The 25017-nt window shown below is 43.7% G+C and overlaps 1 protein-coding gene across 21 annotated transcripts in view; it reads right to left on the bottom strand.

Annotated features, from left to right (window-relative positions):
• The window catches only part of CELF4 (CUGBP Elav-like family member 4), a 703890-nt gene that overhangs the window by 145438 nt on the left and 533435 nt on the right, over window positions 1-25017 (bottom strand). The window lies entirely within an intron of this gene.

The following is a 25017-nucleotide window of genomic DNA, read 5'->3' as shown; positions in this document are numbered from 1 at the left end:
GGAATAACACTTGGAGGCTGCTGGAGGGAATCGAGGCCTCTGTCTTCCCAGGCCATCACTGCTTTGCGAGCTCTGGCTCTCACCTTTAATGTGGAGTCAGCTTTCTTGGCACATGGAGGATTCACCCTGTGGGATACTTTGCTGACTTTTCTCTTCACCTTGACTCAGACATGCACAATAGAAATAGCAGCTGCGGACTCCTATGGTTTCAGACCCTGCCCTGTTTCAATTAGAGAGACACATGGGTTTGCAGAGGAGGCTTTCAAGGAGGATTCGTGGGTTTCCTTCTGAGTCTTAATATACAGAAAAAAAAAAAAATGAGGCTTGCACTGAGCCGCCTGCTTCTCTCCAGCACCTCCAAGCACCTGGCAAGCAGTCAACAGCTCTGCTCCCCTGCCTTGTCTGATGGGGGAGCATGGAGTGCGTTCACTGTGGTCCTACTGACACAAGAGGGTTGCATCCCTGCAAAACCTGTCCCAACAGAGTTGTCCCAGTTGGAGAACAGCACTAAGGGGTGAAAGGCACTGTTGAGAAGACAGTGATGTCGGAAAGGCAGAGTGCTTCCATCCTGGTGACCACGGATAACTTCTCAGGCTGGAGCAAGTCTATTGCAGTGGGGAGGTCACCAGTGTCAACAGTTTAGCCCTTGGGCTGCAGAGGATGTGGCCCTAGGGCAGTAGAGAGCATCCTCCCAGGGTCTGCTAGCACCCAAGCAGCATCTCCCAGGTATCCTGCTGCAACCTCTGGGCAATGCTTTCCAAGTCTGGCATCATCAAACTTCTGGTGTGGAGCTGGGCAGGGGGTAATATGGTCCCTTCAACCTCCTCTGCTGCTGCATCCCTGCTGCTGCAGAGGAGATGGGAAGGAGCTGGAAGGGCAGTAGGTGACTGCTGACACCTCAACACCCCTCCCTGGGCATGCTTACAGCAAGGCACACTCAGCCTTAGGGATGTCATTGTGTCCCTGATGGGCTCTCAGAAATCCCCAGCACAAAACAAGAGTAACACCTGCACCTAAAAGAAAAAAAAACAAAAAAACCCACAACACTACCACAGTTACTTGGAGATGCTCTTGTTATTGAAGCAAGAGACTACTGCCTGCCCTACTCCTCCATCTCCCTCACTAGGCTGGGGGGAATAGCACAGGTCACCTTCCACGAGAAGCACCATCCTTGCCTAGGGAGAGGAAGAGGAGGTGATGCTGACTGCAACAACAGAGAGCTAGGGTAAACTCAGAAATTGTTTGAACACTAGAGATAATTAGTTGTGTACATTTAGCTGCCCCCCCTTTTTTTTAAAGAACTGACGCAAAATTGTTCTTAAAAAAAGTCGAACTAGCATCTTCCCCACGCCACGTGCCCCTTGGCCCCGCGGAAAGGCTGCATGCTCTTCGCTTCCCACGAGGAGCACAGCCAGCTACGAGGGGTAGCGCCTGCTAGGGGGTTGCGGCAGTGATGGGGGTTAGAAGCCAACCAGGATTTTCACAGCATCTCAAGCTGTTTGAGGCCTTGCCCTCTGCTGTCATGTGCACACTTGAGATTTTTTTTCCTTTCTTGCTCAATAAATCCCCTGTTTGCTAGACCTCGGGAGCACACGAAAGTTTGCAAGTGACCCAAGTTCAAGCTAAAGGCTCAGCAGGAGACAAATAAAAGGAACTTTAAATCTATTATTAAATAAGTAAAATCTCACGACATCTTTAGGTCTGACTTGCATCTTCTGAGCCCTTGAAGTTGCTAATAAAGACCAAGCAAATGGCTGGAACTTTGATCCCCACTCTGGGGGAGGATCTGCTTTGCCTGGTAATACTTGGGAAAGTATCCAGAAATATGCTTGTTAACATTTGGAGACTTTGGAAAATTATCCAAATTTTCAAATTGGGGCAAGGCTGTGTATGGGCAAAGCTGGATGCACATCTTGTTTTTCATTTCTCTAACAAGGAACCAGTCAGAAAGAGAAACAGAGGGGTCTTAGGTGGAACTTGCACAGAAGTAACGGAGTAGCTTATCCCCGGAGCACATTTTTCTAGGTTCTTATTATTTCAACTGTTGACCAGTGATTAAAAAAAATCTAATTCTTCCTCAAAATCTTCCACATCGCTCTACCTTGAGGTCCACATTTTGAAATAGCCTAAATAAAATGCATGGTCATATAGAGAACCTTGACCTGCAGGTATTCAAAATTTAGCACCTACTCAGATTTGCTCCCTTGAGGGCAGGATAAATTGAAGTAAGCATTCCTTCTGACCAGACCTCAACACAGACCAACACCCATTTCACTACAGGTCTCACAAGGACTGTGCTGTAGGGTAATTGTGGCCCAATGCAAACTCTGAAAGTCCATGAAATAACTTTTGGATTGTTGAGGTATTTTGCACATATTAATTAAACTTCACATCACCTGGCTTAAATGAGAGCAGCAGAACTGCTTCAAAACTAACTTTGAAGTTCTCCTGCTGGGAGTGGGAGACTGGCCTGCCTGTCCTTCAGAGGTCTGAAATCACACAATTTTGTGAAAATAGAGCAAAACTGTTGTAACCTGGGAAGTCAGCTGAGGAGACAGAAAGAGAAATTGGAAGTTTCTATCACAGGCCACGCTATTCTTCAAGGGCCGGAGACTGAGCGTGACAGTCCTGGCTCACTGTCCGCAATCCCCATCGTTCAAATGCCAACCAGTGCCCCCACCACGAGCCTGGGGACACAAGCTGTCTCTCCGCTGAACAATTGCATTACTTTCAGGGGAAGGGAAAGCATGAAGTGTTTGAAGGTCTCTCTGTCTGAGCAGATTTGCATGACTGGTTCTGTTAGCAATCACGCATCTCTGGCACGCCTGGGTAGTTAGACGCTCTTCAAAGATTTGCAGTGGGCAGTTTTAGCCATGCATCTTTTCATCTTTTATAGCTACACTCCTTATGTCGGAGCCATTAGCAATATCTCTAAACTCCCTTTCAATCATGTTTTACGGTGCCTGTTCAGTGCATTGAGGTACCTTTTATGGTTGGGATGACACTTTCATTATAAGCCGCTGTTTTCAGTGGTTTATAACATTCCCCCAAAATTACCTTTGGGGGCTGAAATTTTCTCACGCTTTCTTATTCACCGGCCATCAGTGAATTTATTTAGAAAGTTGGAAGATAATCTCCTCAGCTATTTTGGAGTTATCAGAACTTAGAGGGGAAAAAATGAAAAAAAATCAATTTTTTTGGCCATTAAAAAGAAAAGGTAATCATGTGTTTTCAATCTCCAATAATGCAAAAACCTAGGGTGAATGCAGGCTCCATGAGACATCTGTTTATTGTGATTAAATTTGGGCAAAGAAAAAAAATTAAACACAATGAGAACTTATAAGTCACTCAGATACTGGGCAATCTTAATAGTATGAGACAGAAAATGCATTTATGGCTAGTGGGGGCCGAAGGATCTTTGTTGCTGGCTTCAGCATTTTGAGTTTCCTGAGCTTTGTGCAGTGAGCCCTTAACACAGCATCAATAAATGCCTTTTGATTTCATAAGCCAAACAGTCATAGCCGCTCAACAAATATATAGGCAAATGCAACTAAGGTATTTATCAACTGCTCTAAAGGTATTTGCTCACTTCTCAGTATGTGTGCGTTCCAGCTGGCCCTAGATAATTCCTATTGATGCCAGTTATTTTCAGAATTTATTCTGGCTGAATGATTACAAGAACAGTAGTCATAGTGCGGGCATTTGCTGTTTCCAGTTGTGTTTACTTCCCTTTCCAGGGAAAGAAAATGCATACTGACTTGTTTCCTTCCCAGAGTGTAAACCTCTTATTTGGACTTATCTACTTGTTTGTGTGATAGAGGCTTTCATCTGAAGACCTGAACACTGTCAGAGAGAGGCTGCTGGGCAGGATGGATACCTGCTTTGATGTAAAGTGAGATAATCTTCACAACAAACAGGTAGATACTGTTATGGCTGCTGCAAATCTACCTGGGCTTCTTTTAGGTATATATCAAGAGGAAAATAAATATGGAGACAGATTCAGTTTAGATTATTCTCTGTGGATCTGCTCCAGTGCTGGCTCCAGCCAGTGGGTCCCTTTTCATTGGCTTTAATGGCTTTCCAATCAGGCTCTAGGGTCTGATTTTATGTTCAATGACCCGGCTGTTCATGATGAGGTTTCAGCAATTTCCAAGTAACTGGAGTTGCCAAATAGTTTTAGATATAAATGGTCCTCTTCTCTCATAAATTTTACAAAAGCAGCTCCACCTACAGGATCCCCCAAATTAGGGGAGTTAAGCAACTCCTGCAAAAGGGGCCATGAAAGCTTGCTTGAGCTTTTAAAATTTGCTTTAGCCTTCTGTTAGGATTCCCCTGTGCATTTTAACCTGTGCACGGCTGCCTTAAACAGCATGTCCTCCAGACTTGCAATAGCATCTCTCTAATAGGACTAAAACCAGAAATCACCACTTTGAGTCTAATATTCGAATTCAGAGAGATCCTAACTATGCCACTTTTCAGCACAGTACCTAACCACATTATTTAAATTTTCAAGGCAAGGAAACATGAGCAAACCCACACACTTAAATGCCAGGTAGAGCTAAGTGATCCCACAGCCTGACCCAAGATGAACAAAGCAAAAATCCCTCCACTCGCACCCGAGGTCACAAAAGAGATGATGGTTTCTCTTTAAAAGGCGAGTTACTTCACCCTGCAGAATGATATGCTGTATTTAACGCTTCATTTTAAGCTGTTTTGAGCTCAAATGAATATAAATACCCAATGGTCATTCTCTTTATTAAACTGGAGCTACACAAAGGACTAATAATCTGGTTGTCTTGTTGTTCAGTCTAATTATAGTAGGGAGTGTGAGGAATCCCATGTGCCTCCTAACTTTGGATGAAAACAATTAGTCTGCAGGTTTCTTTTTTTGGCTTTTATTATTATCATTATTGCAATTAATAAACTTCATCTTCCACTGCCGGAGTCTACAGAAGGGCACACTGCAGAACCAGGAGAGGAAAGGGAAATGTGGTGTTCTATCTGCTTCACGTGATTTCTGCCTAGCTTTTTGGATAAGATTTGTTTTGTATATCAGGGCAGTTAGCTCAAGGGCTGGATCCTGGAGAAGAATATTAGAACAAAATGCTCAAAAATGGTTTTGGTAATGGAGGCTGCTGTCAACATTTCTCAAGAACAGGCCAAGCACAAACCTTGAAGAGGGGCCCTAGGGAGTGATTTATAGTACGGACTGATACAGTAAACGCAATTTGTTTTAATTAAGGCGATGGGTTATTGCATAATTCACGTTGTGCTGGCTGAAATGACCGCACCAGGCAGTTTTGGAGAATTACAAGCTGTTCTCATAAATTCCATTAACTGTAATGCAGCAAATGTTGCAGGAAACAGAGTTTCATCAAGAAACATAAATGCAACACTCCTACTTCTCGCAAGTTTACGCCAAAACTAAATCTGCAGTATATCTGCAGCTCTTAGCTCCTATACATTATGAAATACAGGTTTTCACTCCTTTTCCCCAGCACACCTAACAAACCTGCAACTATGATCATCATTCAAAGCACCAGGAGATATCCTTAAGTAACAACCAAGAGCCTGGTGCAGAGGATAGGACACATCCCCAAGCCCACCCACCCCTGCATGGTCCTAGACCTGCACAGGTTGTTACACTGATGTACTGCAACCTACAGGCGTCAATAAGAGTCAGATTTGGAAAACTGATGGCTCTTTTCTCTGGGAGAAGGGGCCGTGCACGACCTGAGATGCCTGTGCTTTTCAGAGTGAGCACACCAGTTTGATTCACTCCAGTGCTGGCTTTGTAATCTCAAGTTTGGTAGCTTTCAAAAAAGACAAGTGATTATGCAATTAGAAAATGAGTCAGAATTCATGATACAGAAATACAATTGAGCAGATTTAAATTTGCCTGGGTCAGCCTAACATTGGCATTGACAAACTTTCTGAGAGACAATTTTGCAATATTTACATTCTTTTAATGTCACTTTGTACTTCTAAGACAAATATAAACACAAAGAAATAAACTGTCTATTATATATCGTATAGTAAATAGAGAGATTATACTACTATGCATAGTATTAATAGAGTGAGAAAGATCCAAAGGATCTGTAAAAAAAAATAAAAAAGATGTGATTGCATTGTTAAATATTTACTATTTCAAATGAATCACTCAGTGCACTTCAGTTACTCCAGCCCCAGAAAACTGCAAAAATCATATACTTGAAAGAAAACAACAACAGAAAATATCTTACCATGATAGTGAGTTAATTAAAGAGAGAAAGGAAGGAAGGAAAGAAAAAAAATCTCGGATCAGCATTGGAATTCATGATTAGATGCAACCATTGTATGTGTTTTCTCAGTGAAACAATGATAACCCTAGTAGCATTAGATTCCTCATACCCTGTCTTGGATTTAGCTCACTTAACACCCACGGCCTAAAACTTACTTGCCCATTCTTAGCCTGTTATCCAGGGTCTGTCTACGGGCAATAGCCAGAAGTCTATTGTAAATCTCGGGATAAGGTTTTAAAGGCAGGGTGAGACATCCATACTAGCCAACAGAGAAGTGATTTGGGATGTGATCTTTTTTGTGCAAAGATGCAAAGCATCTTTGATGCAAATAGCTAATGTTGTAGGAAAGCTGCTTTTCAAAGGTAGGTGGCTGTGGAAACCTGCTGTGACCATTTTAAAATGTGACGGCCCTGAATGCATGGCTGCTGCTGTCAGCAGAAAAGCTTTCAAGGCCTCCAGTGAACTTGGGTAATCCCTAGACCCTGGTGACCAACTGAGCCAGTGGAGCTCCCACTCCTGCACTACAGGTGGCAGAGGAAGGCTGGGAGGCACGTGGCAGATAACCCACATCGCTTTCGGTGAAACAAATTGATGGATCTGGCTGAAGCTGAAATTTCCACCTTCTCTGGGCACTTAGCCCATGGCCAGCCCAGTCCCACCTGCCATCTGACAGCATGTCAGCAGTCGCCTTCTGCCCATGGTGACTGCTCACCTCAGGGCTGGCCCAGCAGGCCGAGAGCACCGACGGATGGACAGCTTGGCTCCAGCACACCTCTCAGGCTATCTCTGCCTAACAGGGTGTTCGTCACCAAGGCTCCTCAACCCCAAATGATAGGGTTTACAATCCCTGTGTTCAGTTTGGGTCTCCTTCCAACCGGCAGCTGAAATAACTCTCCTTATTGTGCTGCTTCAGTGCCTGCCTTATCTATTTATTTTCTTCTTTGCTGGAGGACATGGACCTCTCCTCTGTTTGTATTTGGGCAATGCCGTGATCTCAATTTGAGGAGGGAGAAGAGGCAGATTTAGGTGCTGCCCGGCTGGAGAAGAATGTCAACCTATAATAAGTTGGTGGCTCTGCTCTTTCCTTCCCCTCCCACTCTGCTGCCTGTGATGTGGTGTTATCAGTTTGCCTCCTGTTCTTTCTTGTGCAGCATCGTAAATATAACAGCAAGCCGGAGCTGCTTTTGAGCAAAGTTCCTCACTGCATTATACATGAGTTTGGAAACAAGAGGAGTTTGTTCTGAATCCCATTTAGCCTCGTGAACTTTCACAGGTGAATTTCAGGCCTATTTGGCTGGCTAAAGCTGAAGTTTGAATTATTGAAACAACAGGGGGGCGCTTTGGATCTCTTCTGCCAGAAAGGCTGAGAGAGACAGCATTTTATTTTCAGCCTTATTAAAACTTCTCTATAGAGAGGAAGTCGATCTTTTCAATTGCTCTTAATCTCCAGAGAAATCTCCCACTGATCCCTAAAATGCCGAACTTGCAATCCTGGAGCAGTTTTTAACCTGCAGCACTGGAATGTTTCTAACGTTTCCAATACTGCTTAAATGCATCTCCCTCCGCTGATTACCCTGCTGTGGCCAGATACTGCCGAAGCCTACTACGGTGTTAATTTGCACAAGGACAGTAATTGCTGTCCACAGACTTGGGGGACCACCTGCGCCAATCTGTGCCCAGTGCTGGGCCCTGGGCATTTGGTTGGGATGCTGCTGTGGTGCCTCTTTTGTTTCCAGGTAGTTCATGTTCAGAAAGAGGACTTGTGTCACCTAACTCTTGGAATGGGCTCAGCTCCAGTCTGTGTACGTCTAGTTTGGACAAATGTCTTTGTGCACACCTACTTTGGACAAAAGCCTTTGTTTTTATTTGGCTGGCTCCAGATTTTGACAGACACATTAGCCACACGTCCTGTAGCAAGGTGTCATGCTACTCTGCAAATGGCTGTCTGGGCAGCACCCCTGAGCCTGGTCAGATGATAGGGTGGCAAAGGGAAGGGGCAGAAGGGGAAAAAAGCAGCACCCCTGGGAGAGGCTGGTAGCTGGCACTGAGGACGGAGGGTTCCTCTTCTGCCGGAGGGGATGGAAGTGGGGAGCAAGGGGGGGCTGCTTGTCTGCATCCGAATCAAAATGTGAAGACAAAAGACAAGATCCTGTCCCATAATCTGAAGGCATCAGCTGAATCTTACCTGCACTTTTAATGTGTGCTGTTTAAAGATGATGAGCATGAGATTAACAGCCTTTGTTTCCAGATCCTAGCTGCCTTCCTTCCCTGGCCCGGAGTGATTCTTTATCTCAGTTGCCAGCTTTGCATGTCATTCAGTTCAACTTAATCGCAAGGACCCACAAATCAAGCGATTTCAGGCTGGGGGCTCTGCCTTACAAAGCCTTTGCACATCAGCAAATAGGATTTTCTTGCACTTCCTCATGGACTTAACAAAGACATTTGCTCTCAGTTTACCGAATTTCCATAGTGCAATTTGGGCATTTCACAGCGCAGTTTGCGTGAGCATCCTTCTGAAGTCAGAGAGCTCGGATGGCCTATATGAATGGAGTGGGATTAGCACTGCAAATACCAGTTGCATCCACGTTAGAAAGCTCATAATTTAATGGCCAAGCAGTTAAGCCAGATTCAGAGCCAAGGTCCTCCGCTGACTGAAAGGATAGAAATCTTGCAAAGGTACAAGTTAGATGTGGAAGCACACCAACAGAAAATGGTATCCTAATATTAGGGTATTAGGTTATTAAACTAAGCCATGATGAAGCATTCACTATGACTGCTGCACATGTCCTTGGATCTCCATGAGACTTGTTCAAAACAGCCCAGTAAGCCTGGCTTACCCGAACGTTCAATGTGGGAGAAAATCTGGACCCGAGAACATTGTGAAGTTTGACTTGATTGTTTCTCAGCAGTCATCAAAGAATACAAGCCCTTTAATATCATATGCAAATCCAAGGATATATGAAACAGCTGGCTAAGAGGTTTTTTTTTCCTTTTTCTTTTTTTTTTTCTTTGTGTGTGTGTGTGTGTCAGTTGTTGCATTCAATAGAGAGGAGAACTATGTGTGAAAATTTAAATTATGCCTGATTTTGGATAGAGGAACACTGAGTAGTCTTAGCTAAAAATATTGCCCTTTTTTGAGCAAATGTTTGATCTTGGGTCAAAGAGCAATATTGGTCAATTCTTGTTTCACAGTAATATTTAAATTTTTATCTAAAACTTGACCTAATTTCTAGAAGGGCACAAATGGGTTAAATAACCCCTACATTAAATAAAAATGTAGATTTAATGTAAAAAAGTACATTTTGGGTTGACCCAAAAATTTTTTTTTTAAAAGTATCACTCCAGAGAGCTCTCTCTAATGTTCAGGGGATTCATATCATTTCAGCAGAAATAAGCAGAGAGATGTAAACCACAAAGACTTTCAGGCCTTCTGATCCAGCATTATTATGTATCCAGCAGAGATCAATGCCTCATAGAAAACTGCAAAATCCCCTGAAATGCCCCATTAAAGGCTCCACATTTAATAGCGATTAGTATATGGGTATCTGAGGTTCCACCCCTTCTCCTCGTTATTAGCTCCATTTCATGTCATATTCCCCACGCAGGCTGCTGGGATCACATGGATTTTTGCAGAGCTGCACTGGAGGAAAGCAGGGAAGATGTCCACATCCCAACCAGCTGTAGGTCACTTTGCTGTCCATTGAGTGGACAGCCTATCCTTCTTTCAGGATTAACTGCTCTTCTCTAAAAACTCAGCTCCTTCCAAGGAATTGTGGCAACCAACACCTTGCACCAACACAACTGAGGGTATAGGATAGAAAAGACAATATAGATAGAAAGACACATGGTGTCTTAGAGAGTCCTGGCATTTTATTCAGATAGGCTGATTGTCTGGCCATGGTTGCGGCTCATCAGAACCAATACTACACTGCAAATGAATGAAGGAGGGATATAGGAAACTTTGTCATGATGACAAAGCCTAGTGTGTCTGAACATCACTCTTCCAATCCCAGCACCTCTATCACAGATAGCAGAGGAGATAAGAGCACTTGCTTACATGGATCCCTGGGAATCACAACCTCTCTGCTCCATCCAGAGCTTCAAAAAAACAACTGCTCCCAGATTCTTGAAGAAGAACTTTTCTGTGGGGAGAAGCTGAGAGTCTCCTGGGATTCCTTCACCCATGACCTGTGTCTGGTCCTGTACAAACATGAGGAAGGTAACCTCAGTCCAGGGTGACTAACCCTTCAAAACATAAGCAGGGATGGGGAGAAGTGGGAATGGGGATTCCGTACAACAGCCTCACTTCTGAACATGTGCTCCACACTCCCTGGGAGAAGGACACCAGTCCTGTTCTCCTCCTTTTCCCTTGCTGAGTGGTACTTTCTCTCCTAGTGCAATGAATGCAGATGTAATCACCTTGCATAACCGATCAAGTCTACAGGCTCCATTTCACAGCTGCTGAGGTATGGACAATGGCATCGCTCTGCCCCACTCTCCCTGCAGAGACAGCTGAAGGAAAACCTCATGATTCCCAGTTCAGGGTGGTTTTGTCAGACAGTCTGAGCATATCTGGGACTGCCTCACCTGAAACCAATGTCTTCTGCTCCAACTACACAAAGGCATTCATGGACAGCACAGCACAAACTGCTGGCAGCTATAAAGAACCTGTTTCCATAGAAGAGACATCCCACTCCCGGACCCACAGAGCAGTCTATCATGCGACTTCACTGCATTTTGCTTTTCCACATTGTCTTGAAGGAAAAGCAAAACAAAATATTACACTAGCTGCAGATATGGAGGCATCTACATGCAGCGTGCAAAACCAGTTGCTGTGCATACATGCACACACTGAGTTCACCTTGCCCAAGCCATTATCAAAGAGTATTTTCCAAGGAGTTTGCATACCTCCTGGCGAGAAGCCCGTTTTGTCTTTGAGAAAAGTTGCTTTTCTTTTACAAATAGGGGCTATTCGTTTAAGCTGTTTTTTGAGGTGTCAAACATAAAAATGAGAAGAGACGTCAATCGGGGCCCAGGGGGACGGGGAGGGGGAGACAGAGAGACTGAAAAATGCTTCCAACACAGGCGGCTTGTTTAAGCACAGAGTGTGCTACAGCCAGCTGGATCTTTGGAGAAAAAGATGAATTTCTACCCATTTAAACATGAATAAGGTGAGATGAAGGGAGGGGGAAAATCCATGAAGGTGAAGAGCCTTTTTTTTCCTTTTCCCAGTTGTGATGGATGATTTCAGCTTAAAGTACTGAGCCTCCCAGTGAAGAAAATATCTACAGTGATTTTGATAAATAAATGCTTAGACCTTGCAGTTGCCACTTTGATGTCGGAGGGAAAGAACTTTATACTTTGCAGCTTTGCAGTTTTGTTGTTGTTGTTGTTGTTGTTGTTGTTTTGTTTTGTTTTGTTTTGTTTTGCAAGGGGCTGGGAAGGAGCAAAGCTGGGATGGACCTTCTGCCACCCCTGCAGTAAGAAGAGGGACTTATTGTGGGTATCATCTCCCATTGTTTTCTTCACTACGCAGGAAAAACTGAAGCACCCACAGAAGCTAGCATTAAGATAAGAACATGCAAAACTAGGATGGGATGTGAGGCTGCAAAGTGCTTGGGAAAGGGAAGGAAACAAGGCACTTCATCCTACTGACTGACATCCAGCGATGGCTTCTCCCTTTCCCAGTGCCTGTAACATGAGCAGGCTGGGAGCGAAACATCTCTGGAGCAGAAATAAACTCCCAAACTTCAAAGGGTCTGTGGAGGCAGATGTGGACCCCTGGCATGGATCAGGCTTGCAGGGCTACTGAGGTGCAGGAGTTCCTCAAGGCTGCATTCACACATCACATGGGGCAAGGCAGTCCCAATGCTTTTTCTTGCCTTCAGCCCCTTACTCAGAGGAGCCGTTTCACCACCTGCAAGATGTGGCTGCTTCTAGGGCAGGACATCAGGGGATGCACTAAACACTATTGCAGTTCCATATGGTTTTGCAGGAAGGTTAAAAAAATACTCAATTCCATTGCAACTACAACTGACAAAGTACAAAAGCCCATGCTGGAATCTAGCTCAGAACATGAAGAATAGCCCACAAACTTGAAAAGAGAAGCCTTTCAGCTGCTACCCAGGACTTTTGTTTTACATCCCAGCTATGTTCCCAGTACTGCTCTGGAGAAATGTATGAGGAACATGGTGTACAGTTATTCACCAACTCTGATTTCTGCAGCAGCAGTGTTTCTTCCCCTGGAGCTCTTCCAGACCTGCCTGGCCAGATGTAACACAGCTTTGCTGATGAGATGTGAACAGACCAGAAGTGTCAACCTATGTCTTGGAGAAACCAGACCCTGGTGCTTCTGTCAGGCTCTGAATTAGAAGCAAACATCGCTGGATTCCCAACCCAACTTTCAGAAAACAAACAAACAAACAAACAAACAAACAAAAAAACATAATAACGAAAAAAATGCATTCCTTAGCTTTCAGTATACTGGGCATCCGCTCATATCACTTGTACCCTGACTCTTGTTTCCAAAGCCCATTGAGGCAGTACCACGTCATCATGTGGGAAAGGGCAAATGAGGCCAAAGACACATTGAAGTGGAACACATTCCTGGTCCTTTCATTTGCTTCCCCAGCACAGGGATTCCTGATGGGGATAGCCGTGCTCCTACAAAAGGCAGTTGTAACTCCTCTCCCCCACTCCTGCCCAACAATGAAGGGTTTGAGACTGCTCAGTGTGACTGTGGAGCTACAGAGGAGCGGATGAAAAAGCCTGAGCTAAATGGAGAACACAAACACATCTCTGAGCTACACTAATGAGAACATAACTAATATGTTACATATTCCCAGCAGCGCAAAGGAAACCTAAGGGAAGCACAGGCAGTCAGAGGTATTATTTCACTTGCTGTAAGCTAGTTTTATTCGCACAAGGGTCTATCTGTCTGTGTATTTAAGTCCCTCTACTGATTTCTTACATCCTCAGAAATGCCCTAAACTTTGAATCCATGACTAAATCGCTTGACTCGCTATGCAAAGCTGCATGAAACCCCTGATGCAAGGTATAGTGGAAGAGGTGAGCTTTGGTTCAGTAAAAGTGTGGAGAAACTCATGAAATCCTGCAAGACTGCTTTTATTCCCTCTGAAGTTTGCTCAGTTCAGTTAGTAACCAGAGAGCTTCTGAGAGGCTCCAGATTCACCCAAGCTGCAAGATGAAAGGAGGGTTAGAAGGAGGGCTATAAACAAGATATATATCTATTTTTTCCCCTCCACAGCAAACTGTGGCAGAGGCAGCAGCAGACAAGAATGCAGATGTCCGTGTCATTTGCTCCCCAGTATATCAGGGGAATGACAGGTCAGCACTTGGGTTTGCAGTGATTTGCATTTCTGAGCTGAGCAGGGTGACAATTCGAGGTGACATGACAGCAGGCAATGTTCAGAGCCATATTGGCCCTCAAGAAACCAGGGAGAGGACAGAAAATGTGACATCTCTTATTGGGGCCAATGGACAGACCCATTTGGGGGATATTTCCAGAAGAGAATGCACGTCCTAACACCTGAAAAGGATGCAAGGAAACTTTTCTGTTTGACCTGTCACACAGTTTCCTTGTTGTCTGTGAGAGTGAGGACAGTGAGAGGAAGACAAGAAACATAATTTTATTTTTTTCTTCCATGCACAGTGGAAGACGCCCTCACCAGCTCTCTGTGGATGTGGCTACGCCACACTATGCCCTCCTCTCCAAATGGGTGCTACAGTGATGTGCCCAAAAACCTGCTGGTCCAGTGGCTTGCTGGCAGACACTGCATAAGATCACCATTCCAAAGTTTTTATTTTTTTATTCCCTTTCCATCCCAGTGAGGATGACTTGCACACTGGGCTTCACCATCTCCATCAGTGCTTTCTGCAGAAGTAATTCACTTGAGTTAAAAAAGAGGTTTGACTGCAAAGTGCATGAAAGCAGGAGGGAGAGGACTGAGACATTGGAGAGAGACAGAGTGTAGGCTTCTTTTGTAACCACTCTTCCCCGCTCCCCCTTGCAAGTCCTGCTGATGTCTGACGCCTCACTGCATGCAGCCAAACTCTGCTCACCAGTCTTCAGGGGTTTTGCACCATTTCCTTTGGGGATACTTGCCCATAAATGAAGGGTCTTAAGCTGGCCAAGGGAGAGGGAAAGAGTCAGTGATCCTGGTTCTCAGGCTGTGAGCTGAGAGATCAAAAAAATGAGCCAAGTTTACGCTTGTGAGAACTTCCACAAGAACATTTCTATATTTTCTAATTGGAACACAAGCTTCTGAGAGGGGGAAAATTTAATCAAAATTGTGAAAGTTTTCCTACCAGCTCTAGCCAAGGTGAAAGATTCTGTCCAAATTGAATCACATAAATCCCCTCAGGCCTTCTGGCTGGTCTGCTAGGCAGGTGGCTCATTGGCCGGGAAAAAAGAAGTCACATGAAAATGCCCTCACTGTGCAGGCTGCAAAGGCTTTTCCACTTTGTTCTTCACGTCATGTTTAAGGGATTCCTCTTCTGCCCAGTGGAGCATCTCCATTGACTTATAGCAGCTGGAGAGCAGACCCCTGGGCAGATATGTGACTTTCCCTTGCTGAAACAGCTGATGTATTTCATCCCAGAGGAAATTGCCTTTGAGTATCTTATAAAGCAAATCCAGAGTGTACACAGGAGCATAGTTTGAAGTCCTAACTCAAGCAAAAGCCCATGGCAGGGAAGAAAGATGTAGCTGAGTAAGAATGAAGAATCTGTGCTTTAGAGGTTAAGGCATTTGGGATGTGCTATGGGGAATGCTGGAGTGGAAAGGGCTAGGCAAATGGAGGGTATCATAACTATTATTTGAAAAAAATCTGCATCTAGAAACCCTGGCTGTCATTAACTAAAACACTCATCTGGGTTTCACAGAGCTTGGCACTGTCAGAATTTGGGAAGACATGGTCTAGCTCTTCTTTAAGCAGTCTTTACACATTTAATTAGTTATTTTAAATGGCAATGAAAATGAAGATAATTTACTAGGTTCCCCAAATCATTTAAAACACCTATTACAGAAAATAACATTAAAGACAGAAAGAAAGGAAGCCAAAGCAAAGAGCCCAGCAGAGACTGGGTTTGCTTATTCATGTCTACTTCTGGAAAAAAGGCCTGCACAGAAGAGACTGAAATCCTGAGCACTGGATTCTGATTCCTAAAAACAAAGCTCAGTCAGAGAGACGTGCTCCTTTCTGGAGCTCACAGAAACCCAAACAGGCAGGATCAGGGAAAAAAAAATAGGTCTAGGTGGCTAAGGAAGCTTGCTTTGTGCTGGAAAGAAAGAACTGCTGCCTGGGTAGCAAAGCACTGGGCAGTTCTACACCTTTCACTGTGATTCCTCATAGGGTTTTCACTATGTTAGTTTGGGAGAGTGAAAAAAAAGTATTTTGCCAGAGCTGACCTTGTGTGGGTTAGAGAGTGACTGCAGCAGAGGTAGTACCTTGCGTGTGCACTATGAAGACTATGCATGCACAGTTGTACTGTACCTCCATCCCTGGCTTTCACACTACCCAAACATCACCTGTCTCCACATGTCTACTCATAAATATAGAGACCTACTCAGGCCCTGCCAATGAACTACTGAACATGTGGTAATGAAGTTAATCCAACAGCTTCCCCGGAAATGTATTTATTGTCCAGGTATTACAGGTGAGGAGCAGGCACAGACAACCCTGTCAGCCTGACCAAATCATAGAATCATAGAATCATAGAATATCCTGAGTTGGAAGGGACCCTTAAGGATCATCAAGTCCAACTCTTGACACCGCACAGGTCTACCCAAAAGTTCAGACCATGTGCCTAAGTTCACAGTCCAATCTCTTCTTAAATTCAGACAGGCTCGGTGCAGTGACCACTTCCCTGGGGAGCCTGTTCCAGTGTGCAACCACCCTCTCTGTGAAGAACCCCTTCCTGACGTCCAGCCTAAATTTCCCCTGCCTCAGCTTAACCCCGTTCCCGCGGGTCCTGTCACTAGTGTTAATGGAGAAAAGGTCTCCTGCCTCTTGACAACCCCTTACAAGGAAGTTGTAGACTGTGATGAGGTCTCCCCTCAGCCTCCTCTTCTCCAGGCTGAACAGGCCCAGTGACCTCAGCCGTTCCTCGTACGTCTTCCCCTCAAGGCCTTTCACCATCTTCGTAGCCCTCCTCTGGACACTTTCCAACAGTTTCATGTCCTTTTTATACTGTGGTGCCCAGAACTGCACACAATACTCGAGGTGAGGCCGCACCAGCGCAGAGTAGAGCGGGACAATCACCTCCCTTGACCTACTAGCGATGCCGTTCTTGATGCACCCCAGGATACGATTGGCCCTCCTGGCTGCCAGGGCACACTGCTGGCTCATATTCAACTTGCTGTCTACCACGACCCCCAGATCCCTCTCTTCTAGGCTGCTCTCCAGCGTCTCATCGCCCAGTCTGTACGTGCAGCCAGGGTTTCCCTGTCCCAGGTGCAGGACCCGGCACTTGCTCTTATTGAACTTCATGCGGTTGGTGATCGCCCAGCTCTCCAACCTGTCCAGATCCCTCTGCAAGGCCTTTACGCCCTCATTTGAGTCCACAACTCCTCCAAGTTTGGTGTCATCAGCAAACTTGCTCAAAATACCCTCTATTCCTACATCCAGATCGTTTATAAAAATATTGAAAAGTACCGGCCCTAAAATGGAGCCTTGAGGGACCCCACTGGTGACCGCCCGCCAGCCTGACGCAGCTCCATTTACCATAACCCTTTGGGCCATCTTCTCTAAGGCTTTCTAGGCTGCACATACACTGTTAGAAGCCTGTCTGAATTTCATTTCCCTTGCCAGGGCCAAGTGCTGCGGGAGTTACCCTGGTATAAATCTGAAGCAGCACCACTGATTCCAGAATAGCTGGGCCGGATCCACATAGCCTACACAGGCTGTTGAAGGAAAAGCTGATCTTGCAGAGGCACTTTTATGCTGTCTAAAAATATATTTTCCATCACACTGTCCAGCCAATTAGCTGGAAGTGATAATTGTTCAAGGTAGAGGGGTATGACAGGTTTTTTGCCTAGCACTGCTTGGACTTGGGGCCATGCAGCCCTGGCCAGGGGAAGAACTTGTATTAACACAATGGTGGCACCAAGATTGCACACCTGTAACTCCAGAATACTAAATTTTCAGAGGAACAGTATTCCCCAAACTTCCCCACCATATGAACATTCTTTTTGTCAGTCCCAGCATAAGAGGCTAAGAGGTCAAATTTAGCTTTTTCCATATCTGCTCTTATTCTCCTGCACCATTAAGAGGTTGAGGTAAATTAGTGGCAAACAGCAAAAAGGAGCCGTGCTGTCACTACTCATTCAGTATATGGATGGAGGACACCGGTCTGCTGGGGCTGAGTGTTCACGAACTGGCTAATCCTTACAATAGGGAAGGGCAACTTGAAGCCTGTTTGTATCTGTTCTGGAAAATTAAATAGCATCTGTTCATACTTGCACACGTGTATGCATGTTATGTATGCAAATGCATGCAGAAACACCCCCAGAGTTTCATTTGGCAGAGCCCAAAGGTGTGTCTCTATTTCTGGATGTTTTTTTTTACTCTACAATGGTGGCTTTTTCTGTGCATATCCAACAGTTATATTTTGGTCCTTTCCAGCTGGAATGAAATTTGCAGTCCAGAAGAAATAGAAAGGCGAAAAGAGAGAAGGGGAAAGTGAGCGAGGGAACTGCGGAGAACTGAGTGCCAGGGGCTGCCATCCAGAGATTTCTTTTGGCTCTCCCTTCCCAAGAAAACCAGAGTGAAGCAGTGTGCCAGTGCTGGGCTTAACATTCCCCTGGCACCGAAGGGATGGCTGCTTGGGAAAGACGTCTAGGAATGCCATGAGCATCTGCACAGCCCACCTCATTCCCAGGGAAAGGATGATTTAGAGCAAGCAGAAGAGCAAACTTTCTTCCTCCACCCTCCCTCATTGCTAACTCGGGCTGGGACTTTTGAGCATGCTTGCTACAGCTATTCTCCATCACAGTAAAACAGCATGGCTCTTTCCTGTAGTATAATTAGTGCTTTCCAGCAGTTATGGCATTATTTTGGGATTTGGAAGGTCTGGCATTAGTCGCTGGCACGTCCACAAGCTTTACTGGCCTGAGGCAAGCTACTTTTTGCTTCAGTTCCTCAGCTGTAATTTATTTATTTATTTATTTGTATATATATATTTGTGACCAGCTTGGCTTGCTTCTCCTTTGTAAATCAACAGGATTTACTCCAGCCCTGAAGTGAAGCATGTGCATACATGCTTGGCTGGGCCAGGGGAGGTTGCTCAGCATCCAGTATCTTTGGATGTGCCCAAAAGCAGATGATTTTGGGGTAGGCCCTGTCTAGGTGATACAGTTTTAGCTGGAACCTGCTCAGAAGTTGGGTGCACAGGAGCACCTCCTCCTCACCTTGCAGCACCTCCCTTCCCCATCATGGTATCACTAAACAAGCCAAGATCAACAGAACTGTTTCTGACAGACTGCCGTCCCAGTCTTGGGCCTGAGGGGTGACAATCTTCACATACGTAAAATCTATATGAAAATCACTTTCTACTGTACAGTTGAGCAGTGTGTTATGCTTTATTACACTTCCTGAGTTAAATTCACCCCCTACGTGCTCTTGAATTCCAGACGAAATACTTCTCTGCCTGTACTTCACTGTAGCAGACAGAGGAAAGAGGGCAGAGAAGAGACTAAACCCAATTCTTGATGTTTGTCCAGATCTTGAAGAGGACAAACACAGAGATCTGGACTGGAAAGTCAGTGAACAGAGGGTTATCTCAGAGCTGGAAAATGAGCAGGGCCTACAGCATCTACGTGGACAACTGCTGATGGTCAAGCTGAGGGATTTCTAACAAAGTTGTATGGTAGATACTGACTATGTGTGGTCTTACAGACAGCATTAGCTACTGAACATGGTATTTTCTGGAAGCTGACAGGTACAGATGCAGATTCAACATGCTTCATTTGAACACCACACACTTCATTATACAAGTATAAAAAAGCTCTGAAACAGTCAGACTGAACTACAAATGAAACCTACTTTATTTAATTTTGTAGGTTGCATTTTATAAACATTTAGTGGGCCAGTTCATATCTGTGATGCCTACTTATAGATGCATTTATGCCTAGGTAAATACACACACAAACCTGAGCACACTGCCTGTCATATATGCACATCTGTATGTAAACATATACACACTATATGAAATGATTTTTATGCATTTTACATATATGTGTATACACATACATGTGTGTATATATCTCCCTGAAACACCTGTATTACATTTTCTTCCTTACCCCTGATGCAAGTCCTTTTTTAACCTCCTCTGAAAACACCTCTAGTGCCTCATTCTGGTGCCTAATTGGCCTTATCATTAAGATTTTTTTTTAACTAATGTCTAAGCTAAATGTTTCCTTTTTAGGATTCAAGCCATTGCTTCTTGTTATGCCTCTCTCAATGATGTCTACATAATATGGATTGATATGCTAGCCAGGGATGGCTTCAAAAGAAGCAAATAGCATCCATTAAGGAAAGGCAATATAGGAATGAGTCATATAAAAATATCCATCTATCTGTATATATATTTCTGTCTGCATGGAGATGGACACACAAACCATTTCAAGTACACACACACACACACACACACAGAGCAGACTGCTGATTTTTATGGATTCACAGCATTTAAAACCCATACATCCGTACAATCATATTATCTCTCTCCCTGGATATCCCAAACTACGAGGTGTGCATATACTTGCACTATCCCATTAAGTTGTGGCTGACTGAAACACAACTTGTCTGCTGCTAACCATCCCAGTCATGCTCATTTTACAACCTTGTGCTCCTTGTTTTCAGATAGTGAAAGTTAGCTGTGATAAATCCCACCCAAACCCTGTCAAGCTGTAGGTCTGAAACCAGCCATTGTTTTAATTATACAGGTTTGTGATTTCTAGTGAAAGAGGCCTCCGGGCCCTGATTAAGATCTCTATTTGCTGCTCTAATGCAAAACAGTATTATTAATAGTGTTAGTAATAAGTGGTACAGAATGCATATCCCAGGAACACATGTTATCAAAGCCTGTGCAGACTTTAATAGTTGACTGTTTGTAAAGTACTTTTTGATCTTAAAAAAAATGTGCCAGGAAAGTGACTTATTATTATAGCTTCAACTCCATTAACCATGTGTTTTTCCCCCACTTTCCTCATAATTTATGTAGTATGTGACAGGCTGGTGATGGCTGCAGTCTTTCCTCAGACAGGGCAGGATTCTGTAAGTATTGAAAGTAAGGAGTAAGAGATAATTTTAAGATCGGTAATGCAGCTATTGAGATCAGAGTGCACTTTCCATTGTAGGTGGCTGGGGTGTAAAATGCAAAGGAGAGAACAGGTAGACTAAGGCTGAGAGCAGGGCTTTTCTTGCTGCTGCTCAGAAATGTTTAAGTATAATCATTAGATAGAAGTTATTGCTGTTTTAATGAACAATTTGTTGCACAGTGATGTCCAAACTAAAACTCTTTGATCATCACAGTAGACTCTTCCCTCTTTCTGTTCCCAAAGCCCATTAGAATAATTTAACTCACCTCAAGTTTCCGCACAGCTTGTTGTTACTGGAAATTAGCTACTTTGTCCAATCCAATTTCACATTAGACAACATAATCAGAAGAGCCTCTGCCACTTCACTGGAAGAACCGTACTTCCACCATCAAAAAGATCTCAACATTCTCATACTCTCTCTAAGGTTTTCTTCTTTTTCAGCCTTTTCTTAATTGCAATTTGTTTGGACCTCACAAGAATGCCACATATTCAACTTGTCCCCCTACACATTTATATAGTTATCATGTCCTCACTCTGAAGTGATAAATATCTTTGTTTTACCACTTTTCTCATGCCTCTTCTTGAATATTTTTGCTATGCTTTCTCTGATTTGTCTGTTCATTTACAATTCTCTCTCTTTTTTTTTTTTTTTTTGACCCCACAAAGAGGACAATCTTCTATACTGTTCTATGGTAATATCACAGTTACACATAGCTGCACTTTTATTCTGCATATAGCACATATCTATTATGGAGATGCTAAAATCCCATAATAATGCAAACTATTTTATCACTCCATGGTTCACAGCTGATGTGTTTCTGGAATGACAGACAACAAACTGACCTGAAAGGCTGGACCACATGAGAATGAAATGCGAACAGTATCTTTTCCTTCTAATCTTAGACTCTTACAGAAGTGGAAAAAAGGTGCTTCATCTCCTTCTTGCATCTGACATAAGAGGGATACAAAATGAACATTCAACAAATTTCATTTCTGAAGATTACCTCCCGCAAATCGGAATACGAGATCTTAACTTTGCTGCTGTAAATTGATAAAAAAGCCCTGTAAGATCAAGCCATATCTGCTATAATCCTCCAGTAACCACAGCTGTACTGAACAAAAAAAAGCCAAGTGAAAAGTATGACATAGGAGCACAACCCCAGGATGAACTTATCTCAGTTTGGTCCAAAAGACACAAACGTCGCCAGAACAATAATCTCTAAAAAATAGCCACGGCAGAAACAAAGATATTTATGAAAGTCAGGAAAAGCATGCAGAGCTGATATGCTTTAAAACAGCATTGCTTTCATCAAGAATTTCTCATCATTTCAGGTAGGCGACTATTAAATGTTGCATTTGAATGCTGTTGAGTATGTTGTGTGGTTTCTTTTGTTTCTTTGTTTCTGGATGGAGAGTTAGTTGTCTAATATTGGAAAAAGTGGAAAGAAAAATAACCTGTTTCTACAGTAGATCATATCGACATATTGGGATTTCATCTTGCATAGCTGAATCATTTGTATCTGACAGGTACTACTACATGGAAGATGTTAGACTTCAGAGATAAATTAATTCTAAGAAATGTTTATAAATCTGGACAGCTGCACCCATTGACTTCTGCTCCAATCTGAGGCAGAGTAACCGTGTTTTCAGAAAATGGCTCTCCTGTTGCTGTGACAAAGGAGTTTTTGGTGGAAGTCATTCACTTTTTATTGCTTGAAGAAGACAGGGCCAGGCTGAAAAATTTCACTGTAATGTTTATGATGTTAATGAACATAAATCACAAGGCCATTTGGCCAACTGTAGTGGCTCTGTGAAGGGATGTGTTGTGCTTTTGGTATCATTCAGTTCAGGGGGCAGAGAAAGAGGAATAAACCTCCCTTCATGGGGTGCTGAAGAGTGGTTGCTACTGGCCTCAGCTGGAGTGGATGACAGGAGGACGAGTGAGGTACCTGTGTCATCATCTAGGAGCTGTATTTCTCTGGGGAGCAAGGTAGCAGGGACATGTGACAGAACATGGTGAGGAGAGGTAGGAACGGCCTTTGATTTTGGGAGCTTTGAGTATGTGGATTTCAATCTATTTGCACCAAAATGAGTTGAACTACCTCTGTCACTGTCACGGGCATCTGTCTAAAATTTGCCTAACACACCCATGCAATAGTTGATGGGATAAAGATTTCCCTAGGCTAAATTTTATGCTCTGCATTATGTAATGGTGGACATGCAACCCCTATGCTGATGCCTTTGTTCATCAGTCTTGATTTTGAAGGGAAAATGGTCCAAAGTTAAACCACTTCTTAAATAATAGGTATGACAAAAGGTGAAGAAAGGGGAAATTATTTCTAAATGGCATAAAATTATGCTTTTTCCTGGTAAGTTGGAGCTGCAGCATGATGTTTCTGATGAATTTATTTCCATCTGAAGCACAACTACATTAATACACATGTGCAGGCACACACATACTGCATTTTTTTTTGTACAGTTGTTCATTCCTTTAGTAAGTCCATGATCACTTCTGTTCTACTTTTCACATTAACAGACTACAAGACTTTCATGGCCTGAAAACAACCAAAACAAAGTTTTTGTCTAATTAAAAGCTGCAGTTGAGAGAATCAAGCTGAGTATAAAGGTAGAGAATGAAAGAGTTGTAAAGTACCTTTTATGGTCTACTAGCTAAACTACACTGCCCCTCCAGCATTTTGGCAAAATTAATGCATGAATCAGCTCTTACTTAATTTACAGGTGCATGTGGGGGGTGCAACTGTAGTGAATGTCAGATCTCCCAGAACTAAGTTGTCTGAGTAAGTCCTGTAGAGGCAGAGAACCACCTCAGCATGCCGTGGTGCTGGCCTCTATTCATGAACACAGACTAGAGGCAGGGAACAAGGACAAAGGGCAGAGAGAGGTGAAAAAAAATGATGTTTCTGTTCTTCATAGGCAAGAATATGAATGTGAAGAAATGTCATCTTTCTCCATGACCATTTCAATGCTGAACTGTGTCCTGAGACAGGAAGAAGTCTTGGTGCACATGGTCCTGAGGAGCACATTTCCAGCTCGCTTGTGCTGGAGTCCAGGCTGTGAGTTAAGAAGAGGGGTTAAGAACTTAGACAAGTGAGGCTTGACCTATATCTGATATTGGTCTGTGAGAGGATGTCCACTAATTTCAATGGACTTTGTATCATACACTGTGGAGCTAGAGATGAAAAACAAAAGACATTTATCCAGTGCAGGAGATAGGCAAGTTGTGCAAAGCTGGTTGTCCCAGATAAGTCGAGCAGAAAAGCCAAGTCTAATGGCATGACTGAGTTTACCAGATACCAACATAGTATAATTTATGGCAGAGTATCACAGACAAGCAATGGACTGAAGGTCAAAATACCCAGAGTGATCAGAGATCCCTTTTGCAGTTTAAAGGCAGGCTCCAGTATAGAATTGCCTGTATTTTTGCACAGAGTCACAAGCCATTGCAGAGAGCATGTTCACATCTACCCAGTAGACAAAACACTTCAGAAATTCCCCTTTTTCCAGTAGAAACTCCTTACATAACAAGGAAAGCCATAATTTCAGAAGGGGGGAAGCAGGACTTTTATAATATCTTCTTCTCCCTAAACCCATGCTCTCCAGTCAGCCCAGTAGATTTTATTGCCAGTGAATGTTCTCCACGAGGAGAAATAGATATCACAGTCCTGCTGGAAGCTTTCCTTTAGGTGAAGAGTAGGGAAAAGGGGGACAGAAGACAAAGAATAGGTAAGAAGCAAATTATTCTCTTACAAGGTGTAGGGTTATCTTCCCAGAAAAGAGAGTCTGGTGTGACAGCAGTGAGTAATATTCAGGAAATGTGTCTGCAAGTGCCTCAGGTGCCTCCGGAGTTGGTGGGTTTTATTGAGTGCCAAGTTCCCTCTCTGGCTAGACAGTCACCTACAGTAATCTCTTGGCTAGGACAGTATTTCTGCTGGGCAGACAGAAATCGGCAATGCTGAGAGGATGGTCCCACGGACTGGTAATGAAATGTCTTGCTAATGAGTGATGAGTTGGGCTGGGTACAAAGATCATTGCAAGGTGCTGCTGTATATGAGGACATCTGTCAGGTGCAGTTCACCTGCCAGGAACAAGCCATTTTAGTTGGATGTGACTCAAACTTCCTCTGTCTCTACATGATATTTGTAGACTTTATGGAATAAATGTTTCTTGTTACCTTCGTTAGCATGTGTCATTGAATATATAATGTCCTGTCACTTTCACTAGTATGTTCTATTGACTATATTGCTGCTTGCAAAGCTCGTGTTGAGTTAATGTACCCGATTTATTTATACAATTCATTTTGCTTTATTTCCAGAGACATGCTGTGACCATACTGTGATGCAGATCCTGTGGTAGTGACTATAATAAATAAATCCAGTG

This window comes from Aythya ferina, assembly GCF_964211825.1.
Source record: "Aythya ferina genome assembly, chromosome: Z".
NCBI classification, from domain to species: domain Eukaryota; kingdom Metazoa; phylum Chordata; class Aves; order Anseriformes; family Anatidae; genus Aythya; species Aythya ferina.
The sequence above is the reverse complement of the archived record's forward strand: the minus strand, read 5'-3'. Positions and strand labels throughout refer to the sequence as shown.